At 34.2% G+C, this 14,419-nt stretch overlaps 1 long non-coding RNA gene across 3 annotated transcripts; it reads right to left on the bottom strand.

The window, feature by feature from the left end:
* Positions 1 to 4,587: 4,587 nt before the first annotated feature.
* Positions 4,588 to 5,942, bottom strand: LOC143557417 (uncharacterized). 3 transcript variants are annotated; one of them, XR_013139571.1, is made up of 3 exons: positions 5,907 to 5,942; positions 5,091 to 5,631; positions 4,588 to 4,612 (listed from the first exon to the last, which is right to left on the bottom strand). It is a non-coding gene; the product is annotated as an uncharacterized LOC143557417 (long non-coding RNA). The 3 variants fall into 3 exon arrangements; XR_013139570.1 differs by lacking the exon at positions 5,907 to 5,942 and adding an exon at positions 5,717 to 5,891; XR_013139572.1 differs by lacking the exon at positions 5,907 to 5,942 and having other exon boundaries at positions 5,091 to 5,371; positions 5,572 to 5,696.
* Between the last annotated feature and the right edge of the window lie 8,477 nt (positions 5,943 to 14,419).

Raw genomic sequence — 14,419 nt, 5'->3', positions numbered from 1 at the left:
TGGACAGCCTAAATTAGTGCATGAAATCACAAAAAAAATATATATATATAATTCCATGTGAATCAACATACACAGCATAATACCTGATGCTTTAAGTGACCGTTAGAAACGTTAATGGTTTGTTAACACAGTCATGGGCAGGCCGAATTGCTGTAGATTAAACGTCCGGCTGGTGAACAGCTTTATCGACGGTGGAATGTCAATTTGCCGGATAAATAAAATGAAGGTAGAGATCCGTGGAAGAACATGATGGAGGCGTGAAAGAAAGGATAATTAATTTGCGTTTAGGGTAAAATACGTTATAATGAATAATGAAAAATGAATAATATAAATGATACAAATTAATATTAATAATCAATAATCATTTAATAGAATTTATTGTCTAGTATTTTTATTTATTTTAGAATTTTTTTTATTCACATCAAAAATAGAGAAGTGGTAGATAAAAATGGAAAGTTTAAAAATCCACCAATAAGAAGAAGCCATATTAAATTAAACTCATTTGTTTTAATAGTATAGTTAGATTCTATGTTTTATATTTTAAACTTACTTGCTACGATATAAACACATCATAATCATTAACTTGGTGTAAGCCTTTGGTTACAATGATAGATCTATTGACCTATCAAACCCACCCGGTTAGGGTGATTGGAACCGCAAATCGCATACACACATACACTTCGTGGCCAGGCCTTGCATACACCTTCCACTACTAGAAAATTAGGCATTTTCCTACAACTGATTTCGTAGGAAATCCGTTAGAAAGCTCACTTTCCAACAATTTTCCAACAAAATATGGTGTTAGAAAAACACATGCTTGAAAAATTGTTTTCAACCATTTTCTAACAACTTTTCTTACAAAATTGCTACAAATATACATTGTTGCAAACTTCCAACAACTTTCCTACAAAAGCTGTTTTCTGGTTTATTTTTCATTTGAGGTTAGTTTATACAAGCATAAAAAAAACAAAAGAAATAGTTGATAAATACTTTTTTTGTTGGAAGTTTGTTGGAAAGTTAGCAACAAGTTCCAACGAAAAACCTATTGTTACTATTCTGTTGCAATATTGTAGGAAAATTATAGCTTTTTTTGTTTGTTGGAAATTCGTTTGAAATCTGTTGAAATTACTTGTCATAGGAATTTTGTATGGACAAAACTAGGCATACACATCAAGCGTATGGACAAAACTAAGGTCCATTCGCCTACAAGGCAGACGGATGACCTTTACATAATTACAAACTCAACCCCTAAACTTATAATATTAACCAAACAAAGACCAAGACGATAATAATGTATCAACAGAACAATCGTAGTTTTAAAAAGAAAAAAAAACGTTATATTAAATTAGATGAAACTATTCTTAAATATAATTTTATGAAACCTCAAAAGTCTTGAATCAATTTAGTGTAACGTACTAATCAATTTAATGAAATATTACAAGTCTTGAATCAATTTAATAATAGAGAAAAATACGAATCAACACAATTGACTATGGCTCTTTACCAAATGACCGTTGAATTTCTTTTCCTTCAATTTTTAATATAAACAAGGTTAATAAAGTTTGTTCGCTACAGTGGCTTGAGTTTAATAAATTTATATCAAAGCGTATAAAGTGTATGTAGAAATAAGGTTATTATTGTAAAAACTAAGTTGTCGTGGAGAAAACAAAATATATTATATCTGATATACGTGTTTTGGTCGTGCATTGCATGAGCTCGGTATCGAATCAAATTTATATCGAAGCGTACGTAAAAACATTTTCTTTTGTATTCAAATTTAGAGTAATTTTAGGTTTCGAACAAAAAGTTAAAAAATATATAATATTTACCTAGATTAGTTTGAACGAAACTTATGTTGAAACGTAAATGAAAATAAGAGTTCATAATGATTCGGAATTTTAAGAAAAGAAGTATAAAAAAATTATTATAAAAATAAAATATGTCAACATCAAAAGTTAGTTATAAGTCCCTACTCACATGGTTAAAAGCAATTGGTTGTACTTAAGAAAAGTAAATGTTTGTGAGTAAACTAGCACTTGATAATGTGTGAGTGTATATATATATATATATATATATATATATATAAAATTCTCGTTTGAATATGAAAAACCCATAATTTTGACCAGAAAAACTGTAACAAAAGTTTGTTACCCTATTTATGGAAAAAGGTAGAAATTTTATTACCAGCCGTAAAATAAGGCAACATGGGTCAATGTTGCAGTGAACCTGGCGAACCCTGACCCAATGAAAAGTGCAAACAAAGGACTTAGAATTTGCTATAACTTTTGTACTCGGCGATGTTAAAGTTAAGTTGTGGGGTCAAGATGCTGGTGGTGTTATATTCGTGACCAGTTCGGGTGAATAGCTTGTAGCATAAAATTGGGCATTTTTGGGCGTCAAAAGTGTCGTATTTCCAGTAACAAAGTGGGACAATTATGTAAATGAGCATGATAAAGCCTACTCCAACATTTACAATGGAAGTCCAAGGTGTGACTAATAGGCTACCGGTGGTAGGCTGAAATCCCGGCCTAATCAAGGGTAAACGCACCCACACCGAGACCGTGGTCGCTCGACCCGACTTGTTGTGCGGTTATACTATTGAGGCAAGGCCATCATAACCGTGGGAAGAAAGTCAAAATTGAGAAAAGATAGCCCGAAAGTGCATAGTAAGCAAAACTCAGAATCAGGAAGATCATGAAAAAGTGCATTCTTGTCATGCCTTGTGCTTTTGTTTCCTTTTTGTGTAATGCTTTGAAATAAAAACAAGTTAGCAACACTAATTTGAATATTACATCTATGTATCTTTTGATTAACGACTCGGTGAGTTGATGTCCTATTCAACCCGTAATTATTATTCAACTTATTTTCATGGGCCTTATTTTCTTATCTTTCAATTATTATTAGCTTTCGACAACGACTGAAAACGAAAAAAGGTATCCCCATTTGTAATCGGATGGTTTGAAAAGAACCCATCTTTGCTTTATAACTTTTTGATAAAGAGTTTGAAATTCGTTGAATATGTGACACAAATGTAGTATTCAACTTTCCCATTATTCTAAAGGGTTACCCCACAAATGCACAAATGAAGGAATATGTATCAACCATTCAAGTTTCAACCCACGTCATAATTTACAACTAGAATCATAAAAACAAATAAATAAATGATTGAAGCGTAATAACTAAAATCATGAAATCAAATAAACAAATTAACTCAACACGAAATTTGTAGGTTTGCAGGTAGTCTAAACGGTTCCGGTCAATTTAGGTCGAACCTATGAACATCTTTCTACATATATTTTAAAATGTTTATGTAATTACTAAAACCATTTGAAAACTTTTATGTCAAAATTAAAAAAACGTATAAATAATATTCCACGCCCACGTGGCATACATTCACGTTTGGACGTGCATACTCAAGTATATATTTTTAAAACTTTTAAAGATATGTTTTTAATTTTTTTTAAACAACTCAAATTTTCGATGACAAGGTAATTACCTTTTTTAATAAAGATTCATAGTTTTTAATAATATAATTTGAATTTCAAAACTAAAATCTTAGTTTAAAAAAAGTTATTTAATAGTTTTTATTTATTTTTTGTTTATTAAAAATTATCTTTTTTGTTTCGAATCCAGAGTTTGATTTTTTAAAAGTGAAACAAATAAACATTGTGATTTTTTAAAATCAATCGTGAAATTATAAAATAACTAGTATTTTAACCCCGCGTTGCGGGGGCTGGGTAGCAAAAGAGTTAAAAACTATTTTGATAGAATACATCACTTACAGGACTGTTTAACTATGTCCACTTTTAGCATCTTTTGAGATTACAATCGGCATGCGAAATGAATAAAGATAAAGATTTAACAATTTACATTGACAACATATTACAAAAGAATGTTAGGTGGTCAAAGCAACCCGACCCGTTTCGCCCGTACCCACTTTTGACCTGGTAATGCAACATTACAACCAGGACATATGGCCCATATTGGAATGTTGTCTGAAGGCTTGTATAGGCCCATTGACATGTATCTTCTTGATGCAACTGAGAATTTGAGAGTATTGCAGCATGATTGAACCTTCATGATACGGTAAAAGTAACGTTATTGGCATCAGCCTGCATTGGAAACCCGGTTATTTAACACACACATGCATTTAAAATTTAACTTTAAATGTTAAATGTGAATAACATGTGGAATTGTAAATTTATACTCCTATAATCTTAATCTTAACGCGCGTATGTAAAATTTGTGACTCCAAACTATATACTTCTAAATAAAGCCAGGTTAGAAGTTTTAAATTGGTCTAAATGAGAAAAGTTAATTTTTATATGGAAGTTAATATTTCATGGTTTTATCTTTGTATATGTGCTATATACTAATATATGTTATGCATACTTGTTAATCACTTCAAAATCTACAGCAACCCAAACGAAATAAATACCTACAACTACAGCATATAATGACTTTGACAAGTAAACATGTAAAAATTGCATAATATAAAGACAAATTAAAAACAACAAATATATAATATCGAAGACGTACCATGGATGGCAAGACAACACCCTAGCTTGAACCAATAAATGTTTCAAAGCCTTTGATAACGCTATTACAACACCTGAAAAGGATTGCATGTGGTCATTAACTTTACACATAACAAACTAAAATGGCGAAATTTAACAGTTTAAATAATGATGTTTATGAGTTGTTTCCAGGATACAAAGGCATTAAACAACCATTAATCAAAAACTCAGATAACACCAAAGTTTAGGCAATATATTGACAGACATGTAATATGTATATATAACACCAACAGCAAATTGTAACTTTTGTCTAAGAAAACAACTTAACACTGTTAACAAAAACTTCCAAACAACTTGATAGACGATACAATAAGCAAAAATCCAACCTTTAGCATAGTTCTGTGACCTATGTCCGTTTGCCTTTTGGTCCAAATCTCTTCAAAACACAGAACTAAATTAGTAAACTCCTTTCAAAACCCTAAACCTCATGTGCAAAAGCGGAAATCAAAATGCAAAAGTTTCCAAATTTAATGCAAAAAGTTTATAAAGTTACAGAAATATATATCAACTCACACAGTATAAATGCATAGTTAGTGCTCAGAATGTGCATCCAGATTCGAAACATCAGCCTGTGACAAAAAGGCTAAAACAAACACTAATAATAAAGCTTGTTAAATAAGAAAAGGTAAGAAAAATCAAACCTTGATTGCCATATGCCAGTAGTAAAATGAAAAGCTACTTCCAAAGTCCTAGTACACTGCTAATAGGTTAAGTTCAAAAATTCACTAAATTACAAAGTCTACTTAGCAAGATCATTAGACCCAACCCGTCATCCCATAATCCAATTGTTTATACTTATTTCAGTTAGAAAAAAAAATTACAAAGTCCATATATAAATTTACCAAGCACACTCATACCAACTAAAACTTTAAACAAATAAAAAAACTTGAAAAAAGAAAGCTAAAAACTTTAAGTGGCTTCTATCCAACCTGAATTGAAATTTTTTTTATATGAATGAACTAAAACTACATAAGTCGTAATTTTTTTGCTTTACCTTTATATTTTGAGGAAGAATATTTGCAAGAGCACCAGGTAGACATCAACTATCTAACCACTGCAATTGAAAAACGTATTAATTAAATTATTTATCATAATCAATTTGCACTAATAAAGATTCATTATGCAATAAAGAGATATACTTTCAATTAGGCAGAAACAGGTGAAGGCAGTGGATATCACCATCAACATAGTAGAAAATCAGACGAAAGTAACTTTCGAGATTATAGGCAGAGAAGCCCTAACTGAAAGAGGCAAAAAAAAATCCCAATTTTGTAATCTAACAGAACCATGCAATCAAAATTTGGTAATTTAACACTCAAAGCAGCCAACCTTGTTCATTAGGTTCTGATATGGTATACCAAGAATCCCAACGGCTAGAAGACCTTTTTTGTCAAGGGGTTAGGAGTTATTAATGCCAAATCCATAACGATTGATTAACGAAAACAAAAGATAGAAACATGTTCATAATGTTCATTGTCATGAGAGTAGGAGGTTCATAGCAAATATCCATGGTGTTGGAGTCGCAAGGGGGATGAGGACGTGATTTTGTTGACGTGTAAATAGGTGTTAACACAACAATGACCTCCGTTGACACGCATAAGGATATTAAAAGGTGAATCACTCATAAACAAAACCCACTAACTATAAAAGCAATAAATTATATGAGGAAGGTAGTAGTTACAAATCAGAATGCAGGAGGTGCAACCCTAAATGCACATAAACCTTTGTAATTGTAACATACTAGTATTTAGAGCCGCCGCGCTGTGAAACTGAAAATACAATCTTATCACGTATTTGCTTTGATTACGCATCTCCAATGACGTCAATGAATTCAACCCCAAACCATAAAATGAAGTATGTAACCAATTATACTTAGAAGCCCAAACAATCGCATATAGTTGATACAAAGTATACTTAAAAGCCCAAACAATCCAATATAGTTAATACACCGTTAACCAAACAAAAAAAAAACCAAAACAATGGCTATATTCTACCAAAAGTGAGGGACTTTCATTAATAAACATACCATAAATCAAATACATCAACTAATTCAGAGATAAGCAAGAGTAGCATATTTCACCTTGCCAAGTATTCTGCAAAACCCAAAGGAACATAAATAGTCATTTTCCTTGCCAATAAAAAATTATCAAATTACTATATTTATTGAAAAGTCATACACAACTAATTGTTCTAACTTTTAATTATAATCTATGCTCTGGGTATAAGAATGGGTCAATCTAAACCCACTAATCCATCTTTCTAAACAATTATTTGTAACTAATGAAGGCCAAGAATTAATCTCATAAAAAAATTGTAATAGCATACATAGTCAGATCCATACCAGAATCAATCTTCTTATTGATCTTAGTAATTCGCCCCATCAGTAGCCATTATGTACTTCCTGATTCAAGCTTTCATAGATCATATCCATGTTTCATCGCCAATAGTTAAAAGAGCGCAATATTTTGTTGAACCCAACAGATTAGCACACTTAAGCCAATTGGTTCACTCGTTTAACCCAATCACGCATTGATGACATCAAAAACACGAACCCACAAAGGCTCAACCAACATCATCGACTATAAAGATCGCGAAACAATCACTACTGTAACATTTACCCCCGTTTAGCTGGTGGTTATACCGACCTGTCTTTTGATCCAACAATTAGTCATTTGCCATGTAAAATTAGCTGATGACAAAAAAATAATTAACTGGCACGCAACATTCACTACTAGAAAAATGAGTTTTTGCGACAGCATTTCCGGTCGCAAAACGGTAGCAAATGCCTTGTTGCGACCATGTTGCGACCATGTTGCGACCATGTTGCGACCATGTTGCGACCATGTTGCGACCATGTTGCGACCATGTTGCGACCATGTTGCGACCATGTTGCGACCATGTTGAAAACACACATCGCAAAAGCCCTATTGCGACCGATTTGCAACCGCTTCTACACATTTGCGACTGTATTTGGCTACCATAAAAACGGTTGCAAATCAGCCAATTTTTGCTACCAAAGAGTATTCGCAAGTCTTGCTATCAAAGAGCGGTCGTCGCAACTTTTGCTCTGTTAGAACGGTCGCAAATCCTGCTACCATAAGAGCGGTCGCAACTTTTGCTACTGTTAGAACGGTCGCAAATCCTGCTACCATAAGAGCGGTCTGCGACCAAATTATATTTTTATATATGTATTTTGTTTCAGCAATTTTTATATTTAAATATGCTAATAGTCATATTTTTATAAATATGCATTTATCCATGTTTCAAAATTATATAAAAAACATTCCGTAGTTACTAACATCACTTCAATCTGTCATTATATTGTGTATAGAATCTTTCTCTGCCTTATCTTTTTTCCTTTTCAGTCACAACTCTTCAATAATTCCATTTAACATTCTTTTCCTCTTTTATCTTTTCCTTGAGAGCTCCTTGATAAACATCTTTAACTTTTCAATCTACAAAACAACCAATGTATAGAGGTTAAAGAAATCAATGGTGTTTCTTCAACCCGCATGAACCAGTCAGTGTGACCGGACCCTAGCCGTTTAGCTAAACATGTTTTTGGTAGGTTTGACACAAAACTAACCGAACCCGTTTAAACCCATGTTTTTTGTGTCAGAAATTCAAAACCTAAGCATACAATTGAAAAACGTTAAGAAAATGAAATGACAGATCGCCTACCAGCTCACAGCTGCACGAATTTGCAGTCAAGTCCCATACTTAATCGAACTGAAAATAATGTAGTTTCAAGAAGGATTAGACACCTGATTAGGATGCAATACAACAGTGTTAACAGCAGCACGACCCCATCTTGTAGAAAGCACTTCTGGTAGCCGTGATCTACAAATGGTATGTATCAGTTAACAATTTCTATCAACTTAATAAAAATATACATTATTGTTTATGTTTTCCTTTTAATATTATAACTAGTAATCGTACCCGCGTGTTGCTGCGGGCCCAAGTTGTGAAACCAACCTGACTTATATGCATGATAATTGATGGTCATGACAACATCAAACAGTAAAACTAATAATAAACGTTCAAAATTATCCAAGGTTAGTACCTCGGGATACATGTTTTCCTATGTTTTAAACCTTTTTAGCAGCTTATTACTCAGAGAGTGGTATGCCACATAGCCCCCTATTCTTTCACCTGTATATACCCTGTAGGGGTGTAAACGAGTCGGGTCGCTTGTGAGCTACTCGATATCGGCTTGTTAACAACTCGAATCGAGCCGGGCTCGCTATTATTTATATAAATTTAAATAAATGAGCTCTATATATATTTAAATTACTGTATTAAATTTATAATTTATAGTAATATTTATTTTTTATAAAGTTATGATAAAGATAATTAATTAATATTTATTATATTCTATAAAAATATATTAATAAAATAAATAATAAATGAGCTGAGCCCGAGCATGAAAAACTTTTCACTAGCCGAGCTCAAGCTTTAGAAATTGAAATCTAAATGAGTGGAGCTCGCACCGGAACTCTTTTAATCATACTAAACCGATCCAAATTAGAAATGATTTGGATATTGGTTAATTCTATTCGGTTTTGAATACTTTTGGTCCTAATTGAAAACCGAATCGATCTAAATTGGAAATGTGTCTATCGCACTGATTAAATAGGTTATTTTTTTGTTTCTCTGTTTGATTTCGGTTTGCTTTTGCTTATCCGACTAAGCAAGATTTGTGGAACAGAAAACCGAATTCACACTTCTTTTTGGTTTTTTCCGGTTACAAATGCTGTTTGGTTTTTGTTTTTTTCTTCACACTTCTACTCACAACTTATTGTGGCCACATTTTTTGGGGCGCAACGAAGATATACTTTTTACTGCTGCAATTGAAGCCAAACAAGTTGCTGCACAGGAAGCCGAGCGGGCCAAAACTGAAATTAGAAAATCTTGTGCCAACAGCTATCAGTCTCCTCTAACAGACATTAAGTTGAAGAACGAACATAAAAACTTTTTAGCCCCAACACATTGTTCTTCACATTACTTTTAACTAGTTTTAGCTCATTTATGTTCATTCATTTACATTCGCGAACCATTCATTGATAATGTAATTAAATAAACACAACGAGCACGAACACACGAACCTGTTCACTATCTTAATGAACGGACACGGACAAAAATATCCCATTCATGTACTATTCGTGTTCAGATGTTTGTTTGATTAAAGTTAAACGAACACGAACACGAACATACTTTGTTCGTGTTCGACTGTTCGTTTGTTAGTTTACAAACCTAGTATATGGAGAAAAAAAAGTAACCACCTTCGATTAGGGAGTTGACAAGAAGCAAGAATTTTCGGGTCATCAAATGTGAGTGTTCCTGTCTTGTCAAAACTACAAATATCAACAAAAGACAAGCATATGCATTACTTGCAAAAAGCTAAGGTTAGTGACACTCTCTTTACGTGCCTTATACAATACTAAGTAGAGGGACTCAAGTGCTTACCATTAGGGAGTAAAACGACCCAAGACACTCGTGAGCTACCTGAGATCGGCTTACTAAAAGCTCGACTTAAACAAGTGTAAACGAGCTCAAGTCTAAAAATTCACCTGTTTAACGAGCATGAACACTTAGTCCAAGCTTCATTGATTGAGCTCAATATGGCTCGCGATCCTAAACAAGCCTATTATTTATATAGTTTAATTAATATTATAAATATATATTTATGTAATAATGTTATTATGTATAAAATTATGTTATAAGCATTCAAAGCCAACTTGTATTCTGTTGTTACTGCTACATCCTCACCACTAAACATTGATATTATATGTTTAATGTCGATAATTTCCAAATTTTCAACAAAGATAGAAGTGTTTCGCCATGGTTTATGCAAAATTACAAGATATCTACATTCTGTAACACTATTTCGCTAAATCAATTGGCTAAATACCTAATGAATTCAAAATCTTAATTCACACTTAGCTTAAATAATTCAATTACAGATCAATTAATTAAAAGTAAAATTAGGTCAAATATCAATACACAAAGCAATTATACACAAAATTTGATTCAACAATCAAATAGAAGGCATAATTCAACAAAATGAACCAGAGATTAGAGCTTTGACTGATCTGGATCATGGATATCGCAGATGAGCAACACACAACTCCATCTAACCGATGATTGTTGTGCAAAGCATATCTATATTCATAATCTAATCGTTAATGCTAACAATCGTTCATAACCTAATCTTCAATGCTAACAATCGTTCATAATCTAACCTGTCAATCTAACAATCAATGATTGTTGTGCAAGAAATTGCGAAATAGTATTGTGTGAGTGACTGAGAAAATAAACGTACCAGACGAATTAATCGGTGGAGTGAGAGGTACCGAGTGATGCTTCGCGGCTGATGTACGCAGTGGTGGAGATGATCGTCGGAGCAGATGCTAGGGGCAATTAGGTTAGAATATTTCACCAGAGAACATGATAATAACCGATGAATATGCTGTAATATTATTTTTTATTATATTATTCCTTTGCTCTAGTGTATTGGTTACTTTCCCTTTATGCGTGCGGGCCTTAGCAATTGGCACCCGTGCTCGAGTCGCATTATATTATCTGATATCTATTTTTAGCTGATCTATTATTGTAAACTAATCTGATAAGTCAAAGACTGCCCCAGTAGGTCTGGATTCTGGACAAGAGTAGTGGTGCTGCTGACTTAGCTTTTGACGTACTCGAGCTCGAGCAGGGCTCATTTTGAGCGCTTTTCTAACACTCGAGCTTTACACTACGGTTGTTAAGGCTCTACGAGCACAAACGATCTTCCAAAAAAAAGCTCGGGCTTTAACTAAATGATCTTTAATTGAGGCTCGGGCTTTATAAGACTCGGCTTGTTTCAAGCTTTTTGTTAATTGGTCCAATAATTAAATAATTCCAAAAGGGTTAATCGAATAAAGACAACCAACACAAAATGCCCCCATATTTTTGATTTTGGTGTTGTTTAGGGGTGGAAACGAGCCGAGCTGAATCGAGACCAAGCTCAACTAGGCTCAAGATCAGCTCGTTTAACTTTCACAAAGACTGGCTCGTATAACCAACTAGGCTCGTTTAACTTTCACAATATCAGATATTATACACACAATATATTTTTAAGTCATTAATAAATCATTATTTATAAACCGAAACATATCAAGATTATAGTTGTTTTTGTAGAAGCATATCAATTTTTAAAATAAAGGGTTAAAAAAACTCTGACCGCTTATCACCGGTTGCAAAATTTCCTACCGCCTAGCCACCGGTTGCAAAAAAGATTCCGACCGCCTAGTCACCGGTTGCAAAATTTCCGATCGCTAGCCCCCGATTGCAAAAAAAATTCCGACCGCCTAGTCACCGGTTGCAAAAAAAAACTCCGACTCCGACCGCCTAGCCAACGGTTGCAAAAACTCCGACCGCCTAGCCAACGGTTGCAAAAAAACTCCGACTCCGACCGCCTAGCCAACGGTTGCAAAAACTCTGACCGCCTAGCCAACGGTTGCAAAAACTCCGACCGCTTAGCCACCGAATATTAACGGTTGCAAAAACTCCGACCGCTTAGCCACCGTGTCAAGTAATTCGCATTTTCGGTAGCAAATATGCCAAATCGGTCGCTAAATTTGCAACATTTTTTTTTGGTAGCAAATTTTGGTGGCAATTGCCCAATTTTCTAGTAGTGATTGAAAATGAAAACATCCAATAACAACATAAATATTAAATTTCCCAACCAAAAAAATACACAACGACACTTAAAATGAACCTGTCAACTTAACGCTTTTGTAACAATACAATCTGTATGTGAACGTTTTGGCACCATGTATACTTTACCATGAAATCGGTCATCGATTAACATAGCAAATAAGACAGCCTAAAAAATGATCAAAGCGAATAAGAAAGGTTGAACCGGTGTTCGTCATCATAGCCTTGTCACCCAAAATAGATAGCATTTGCATTCATTAGCAACACAGACATCTGAGTGAAGATCCGAACACCTCTCAGATGACCCTACGTGCACCATCATTGAGATAAAAGCTAAAATATCGTGAGAAAGCCAATACATAGCTAATAAAATTGTGGCTCGGATGAACCAAGGCTCGTTATCATAGCCTTAACACCCAAAAAAAGATAGGATTTATATTCATTAGAGCATGCACTTCATGGCCGCCTACAGTTCCGAATCGGAACCTGCCAATGATAACAATTTCCCATAACAGACAACGGCCACCATCTCCGGCATCACCAACATTTAAACCGAAAGCCTAATTAGGGAAATGCATCAATTCATAAGCTGTTGTAGCATAAGCAGCAACATATGTACATGCACAAAGTATAACCAAAAGCCAATTGCAGAGGCTCAGATATGCAACTGGGTAATGAAAATGGCTGCAAAATCACAGTTGCATAGTCCTGACCATACCATCCGGATCTTGCCTCGCCACGTCGGAGCAAACAGCCACCGGTCAAACAACGATCATCGTTGTGCGCCGTCGCCTAGGGTTCCCAAGTGGAACCCGGCAACACCACACCACACCACCGCCCATTAGTGAAGGTAGAGAAACAGATTTCACTTGTGGGAGCGGCGTTTGGTTTTGATGAAAGAGAGTAGCAAAAACGTGGTTGAAGCTGTGGAAGGTTTGAAGGTCCAATTAAAACTTGGTACACCTTATGCTTCAGATTGTACAACCTTTGATGCCACTCTAACTAAGAAGGATATAGTACAACTATGACTGCAGTTTGTACAACTTAGTAATGTAAAATTCAGTTGAAATTGTATATTTATAAATATAATAAATTTTTATAGGCGAGAAATTATCTATATAGATAAATAATGATTTGTCGGTGCCACAAATGTTTTCTCTCAATTTGACTTTCCCTTTAAGTGAATTTATTTCTAGCCATTAACAAAGATTGATTGTTGGTGTGATGGCTTGGTGTAATTTATTAAGTCTTAAATTCCAACTATAATGCAACTCACGTTCGACTTTTGTTAGCTTAGGAATGATAGATTTTTTTTTTGATGGACCCAAGCTTGTTGGTTACTTGGTTCTAAAGATTCATATGCTTTTTATTCTTTTACGTTATATTTTTTTAGAATATTAACTAATGTCTATATCTATCGAATTCTGGTTCATCATTGTAACGCATGAGTTAAATGAATTTCTCTTGGTTCGCCACCAGTCACCACAACGCGTAAGCTTTTTTAGCGTTAGTACCAACTGAACTCATATTAGGTCGTCGTAATACGGATTTATTTTGTGCTACATTTTGGGGGTTTTTTTCGTTGATTATGTTGTTTTTTGTTCACCTTAGGTTTTTTTCCTTTTTGTTTTAAACATGTTACTTTGTTGTATCTGTGGTGTAGACAAAATTATTTTGTTGCTTTACTTTCGGTACCGTAACTCGATACCCATCAAATTCGCATCGTGTTCGCCACCACAATGCGCAATTTTTGTTATATTATTTTGTTGTATTTAACAATCAACAAAATGTCCTTTCGATTTATTTTCAGTGTCGTAACCCATCATCGATCAAATTCACTTCGACTAGCAACCGCTCCACTCAGGTTGATACGGTATACGACTACCAATAACATCAGGCCGGCGCATCGCGCCGGCTATGACACCTAGTTCCCATAAATATTCAAGCTGGGACACTGTCAAACTATTTTTTTTTTTGAATGGCAAATTAGGATCACTTACGGACCACTGGAGTATCATCATGTCACCAGCAGAACCACGCGATCATATCCATCTCCATTAGGCAATAATGTCTAACCATCAATTCAGGAAGAAACCCAATAAATCTTGGGAAAACCCTTTCCTCCTGAATTGTCAAACTATTAA

The sequence above is a fragment of the Bidens hawaiensis genome, unplaced genomic scaffold (assembly GCF_021521415.1).
Source record: "Bidens hawaiensis isolate Kalapana, Puna unplaced genomic scaffold, B.hawaiensis_p1.1 tig00018959_1, whole genome shotgun sequence".
Lineage (NCBI taxonomy): Eukaryota > Viridiplantae > Streptophyta > Magnoliopsida > Asterales > Asteraceae > Bidens > Bidens hawaiensis.
This window is presented reverse-complemented; position numbering and strand designations above follow the sequence as displayed.